The sequence below is a fragment of the Macaca fascicularis genome, chromosome 3 (assembly GCF_037993035.2).
Source record: "Macaca fascicularis isolate 582-1 chromosome 3, T2T-MFA8v1.1".
Classification (NCBI taxonomy): Eukaryota; Metazoa; Chordata; class Mammalia; order Primates; family Cercopithecidae; genus Macaca; species Macaca fascicularis.
Window position 1 is genome coordinate 180114300 of NC_088377.1, and position 5727 is coordinate 180120026.

The 5727-nt window shown below is 50.3% G+C and overlaps 1 pseudogene; it reads left to right on the forward strand.

Moving 5' to 3' along the window:
- Positions 1–3193: 3193 nt before the first annotated feature.
- On the forward strand, positions 3194–4730 carry LOC102115099 (inosine-5'-monophosphate dehydrogenase 1-like; annotated as a pseudogene).
- Positions 4731–5727: the final 997 nt, after the last annotated feature.

The window sequence follows — 5727 nt, forward strand, 5'->3', positions numbered from 1 at the left end:
AGAGAGTCTCACTCTGTGGCCCATGTTGGAGTACAGTGGTGCAATCTCAGCTCATTTCAACTTCCAGCTCCTGGGTTCAAGTGATTCTCCTGCCTCAGTCTCCAAAATAGCTGGGACTACAGGTGTGTGCCACCACACTTGGCTAATTTTTGTAGTTTTAGTAAAGAAAATGTTTCGCCATGTTGGCCAGGCTGGTCTCGAACTCCTGGCCTCAGGTGATCCACTTGCCTTGGCCTCCCAAAGTGTGGGATTGGAGGCATGAGCCACTGCACCAGTCAAATGTCTCTTAATGCAGCTCCTCTCCAACCAAGAATGTTATTATAGAATAATAAACAAGCATTCAAATATATTTTATAAATCTATAGATGTCCATATGTATTACTGGGTGCCTTTATCTACTTGAGGTGCTATAACAAAGTACCATAGACTGGGTGGCTTAAACAACCGAAATTTCTCACTGTTCTGAAGGCTGGGAAGTCCCAGGTTCTAGCCAATTCCATTCCTGGGGAAGACACTGTTCCTGGCTTGCAGACAGCTGTCTTCTCCCTAGGCTCTTACATAGCCTTATTATTTATTTATTTGTTTATTTATTTATTTATTTATTTATTTATTTGGTGTGTGCCTGTGAAAGATAGACCATAGCTCTCTTTCTCTTCTTATGCGGATACCAGTTCTACTGGATTAGGGCTTTTGATAAACTAAATATATATTTGATCTTTGTCCCAGTTTCTGACACAGAACCCCTAAAGTTCTTGTAATTTCCTGAGTGATAAGGGTGCTAGGGGTAACTTTTGTTCTAATATTTGGTCTTTGACCCTGGTTGCAGACACAAGAACTTCTAAAACTCTTGGAATTTCCTCAGGGATGGGGAATGAGGATGGGCAGTGCCTTTTGTTATTCATAATAAGCACCTCTTAACCATAGAAGATTTGTGGTGATGATGTGACTCTTGCAAGGTGGAATCTGGTAACCAGAAAGACCAACACTTGGCCGGGCACAGTGGCTCATGCCTGTAAACCTAGCACTATGGGAGGTCAAGGTGGGTGGATCATGAGGTCAGGAGTTCAAGACCAGCCTGACCAAGATGGTGAAACCCTGTCTCTACTAAAAATACAAAAATGAGCCAGGTGTGATGGTGGGCACCCGTAATCCCATCTACTCGGGAGCCTGAGGCATAGAATTGCTTGAACTTGGGAGGCAGAGGTTGCGGTGAGCCGACATCGTGCCACTGCACTCCTGCCCAGGTGACAGAGCGAGACTCCATCTCAAAACAACAACAACAACAACAACAACAAAACAAAAACCAACACTTTGTTATAAACAAAGTTTCGGTGCTGCAAAAGAAATAGCACTCGAATATAAAATTTCCTTTTTAATTCTCAGCAAAGCAAGTTACTTCTATAGAAGGGTGCGCCCTTACAGATGGAGCAATGGTGAGCGCACACTTGGACAAGGGAGGGGAAGGGGTTCTTATCCCTGACGCACGTGGCCCCTGCAGTTGTGTCCTTCCCCTAGTGACTGGGGTTAGACGGCATAGGCTAAACTAATTCTGACTGGCTAATTTAAAGAGAGTGATGGGGTGAGTGATTTGGCAGGAAAAATGGTTATGACAGAGCAGGTAATCGGAATGAGTCAGGGTGGAGTAGGAAATCGGAATGAGTCAGGGTGGACAATGAATCAGGGTGGAGTAGGTAATTGGAATGAGTTAGGGTGGAGTAGGTAAATGGAAAAGATTGCTTTATGTGGAAGTAAAGTTTAAAAGTAGAAGGCAGAGAATTGAACATATTGACATATTAATTCTTTGAAGAGAAATGTATAACTCGTATTTAACAACTTCCTCCTCTTGCATTTTTCCTTACAGCTTTCTCTTCAAACTCCTTTAACATGTCTTTGCTTAGTTGTTCTGCTTGATTTTCCAAAAGAAGGAGCTTCCCTGGTTAAGGTGGAGAATAGTTAAGGGAGGTCTTAGTAAGTGCTGTTTCTATGAGCCTATGCACCAACCCACAGATGCATGATATGACACAGCACCCAGCAAGAATAAGTACACCTATTATGGCTACGAGGGAGTGAAGAATGGAGGCTATTATTCCTTTCTATTTACCGAACCACTTTTCTATCCATCCTGTAAAGTGGTCATTTACCCCTGAGTCGCTGGCTAACTCATTGGATAGAGCAGTCAGACCTTGCAATGCCTTTGTTTTACTTCCATTAGGGGCCGTGTTGTTTGGGATGAAGGTGCAACATTGAGTTTTAATCATGACGCAAACTCTTCCTCTTTCTGCTAATATCATGTCTAAGGCTATCCTATTTTCCCAAGCCGTCTGGCTAGTAGCCTCTAATTGCTCAGCTATTCCTTTAATAGCATCTCTAGTGTAGTTAATAAATCGCTGTTGGTTGTAATAATGTAGTTTATCCAATCTACATTTTTATTAACTGTCACCCACCAAAATATTGACTCAAATCCTGCAGCTATTTGATTTTGGACTTTAAGTTGATCTTGTATTCCCCGTGGGACTCCAATTGGGTCTAAATAGATGTGAGAGTCGAAAGACCCATAAGGGGTTTCTCTTGCTTTATGATGTCTTATTTTTCCTTCCTCTGGTTGATGAAATGCCAGGGTGAAAGGGATAGCCAACTGGACTAAAGCACAAGTACCACTCCAGTTATTCGGCAGTGTCCAGTAAAGGTCCACCACAATACCATCACCCATCCTCTCGGGGATTAACAAGGGCTGACTGATTGATAAGCTCTTGAAAATTCTTGGCCGCGCGGTGACTCACGCCTGTAATCCCAGCACTTTGGGAGGCTGAGGCGGGTGGATCACGAGGTCAGGAGATCGAGACCATCCTGGCTAACACGGTGAAACCCCGTCTCTACTAAAATTACAAAAAAAAAAGTTAGCCGGGCGAGGTGGCGGGCGCCTGTAGTCCCAGCTACTTGGGAGGCTGAGGCAGGAGAATGGCGTAAACCCGGGAGGCGGAGCTTGCAGTGAGCCGAGATTGCGCCACTGCACTCCAGCCTGGGCGACAGTGTGAGACTCCGTCTCAAAAAAAAAAAAAAAAAGAAATTTCTTAAGCTCGAGCCTGCCGGTCCTGCGGCAACAGCGTGGCTACGGTGCAGCAGCAGCAGCAGCAGCAGCGGCGGCTGGCAGCCACGCAGGTGTTTATGTCAGGTGGCTGGGTCTCTGGGCGGCATGTCGGACTACCTGATCAGCCGCAGCACCTGCTACATGCCCAAAGACCGGCTCACCGCGCAGCAGCCCTTCGCTAGCACCCACAGCCTCACCTGCAACCACTTCCTGATTCTCCCAGGACTCATAGACTTCATAACTGATAAGGTGGACCTGAGCTCAGCCCTGACCTGGAAGATCACGCTGAAGATGCCACTCATCTCCTCCCCCCATGGACACTGTGACAGAGGCTGACATGGCCATCGCGATGGCTCTGATGGGAGGTATCGGTTTCATTCACCAAAACTGCACCCCGGAGTTCCAGGCCAAGGAGGTGCGGAAGGTCAAAAGGTTTGAACAGGGCTTCATCATGGACCCCGTGGTGCTGAGCCCCTCGCACACTGTGGGTGATGTGCTAGAGGCCAAGGTGTGACATGGCTTCTCTGGCATCCCCATCACTGAGACGGGCACCATGGGCAGCAAGCTGGTGGGCATCGTCACCTTCCGAGACATCGACGTTCTTGCAGAGAAGGACCACACCACCCTCCCCAGTGAAGAGATGACACCAAGGACTGAGCTGGTGGTGGCTCCAGCAGGTGTGATATTGAAAGAGGCAAATGAGATCCTGCAGTGTAGCAGGAAAGGGAAGCTGCCTGTCGTCAGTGATCGCGATGAGCTGGTGGCCATCATCGCCCGCAAAAACCTGAAGAAGAACCGAGACTACCCTGCGGCCTCCAAGGAGTCCCATGAGCAGCCACGATGCGGGGCAGCTGTGGGCACCCGTGAGGATGACAAATACCGCCTGGACCTGCTCACCCAGGTGGGCGTCAATGCCACAGTCTTGGACTCTTCCCAAGGGAGCTCAGTGTATCAGATCACCATGGTGCTAACAGAAGTACCCCCACCTCCAGGTGACTGGGGGAAACATGGTGACAGCAGCCCAGGCCAAGAACCTGATTGACACTGGTATGGAAGGGCTTGGCATGGGCATGGGCTGCAGCTCCATCTGCATCACCCAGGGTGTGATGGCCGGCGGTCAGCCCCAGGGCACTGCTGTGTACAAGTAGGCCGAGTATGACTGGTGCTTTGGTGTGCCTATAATAGCCGATGGCAGCATCCAGACTGTGGGGCACATGGTCAAGGCCCTGGCCCATGAAGCCTCCACAGTGATGATGGGCTCCCTGCTGGCTGCCACCACAGAGGTCCCCAGTGAGTACTTCTTCTCAGATGGGGTGTGGCTCAAGAAGTACCAGGGCATGGACTCACTGGATGCCATGGAGAAGAGCAGCAGCAGCCAGAAACAATACTTCATTGAGGGGGATAAGGTGAAGATTGCGCAGGATATCTCCAGCTCCATCCAGGACAAAGGGTCCATTCAGAAGTTCGTGCCCTACCTCATAGCGGGCATCCAGCATGGCTGCCAGGATACTGGGGCCTGCAGCTGTCTGTCCTTTGGTCCATGATGTACTCAGGAGAGCTTAAGTTTGAGAAGCGGACCATGTTGGCCCAGATTGAGGGTGGCGTACAAGGCCTGTGCTCTTACGAGAAGTGGCTGTACTGAGGACAGGGGTGGAGGCCGAGATGCTGGAGGGGGCGCACCCCAGTGTCCACCTTCGGGCATAGTCTCCCTCCATAACTGAGTGGTCCACAGATTTGCACTCTGGGCTCCCCAGCTCCTTTCCAGGGAGAGAGGAGGGGAGGTCCAGAAGGGTCTGTGGCCCCTCACTGGGCATCCCCTGCAGAGTCAGGACTGCTCCCTGGTCCAGGCTGCCCTGGGAGACCGACCAAGCCCAGTCAGCTGGGTTCTTAGGCCCTGCGCCTGCCTCAGGTCTTTCTTGCTGCAGCCTGCTTCAGCCTGGCCCCCACCCCAGGGGCAGGCAGCCCCTCCTGGCTTCTCCTGTAGGGCACCTCCCTGCCCCCAGCCCCCCAGGAAATGGTGCTCTCCTGGCCCTGCCTCTGGCCCTTCCTGGGCCGCTGTTCCCTCATGTGGCACTTCTGAGCTCCTGACCTAAGCCAAGGGGAAGTCTCTGCCCCCTTCCCCGGCCCTGGGCTGCCCTCAGGTCCTGCTCCTCAGGCCACTTCCCTGTCCTTGTTCCTGGGGAGGAGGCTGCCCTGGTCATGACCACCTGCCTGTCATTCCTGACTCACCACCATCCCCAGGTGTACTGTTCCTGCCCTCTCCTCAGCTGCAGTTGAAGGCTTTAACTTTGCACACTTTGGGATCACAGTTGCATCATTGACTATTAAATGATTGGAATAAATCAAGCAGGTATCAAGAAAGAAAGAAAGAGAAGGAAGGAAGGAAGGAAGGAAGGAAGGAAGGAAGGAAGGAAGGAAGGAAGGAAGGAAGGAAAGAAAGAAAGAGAGGGAAAGGAAAAGAAAAGAAAAGAAAATTCTTAAGCTCACTGTGTCCCTTCAGGTCTCCAAGGAACGCTAAGTTTCCTCCCTGTCATGGGAGACATGAAGTGAACTTAGTGTTGGGAAACGGAAGCTGGATGGCCTTCGGTGGCTGACCTGCAGGGTATCAGACTTTGGGATATAGCAGAGAGAGAGCTTGG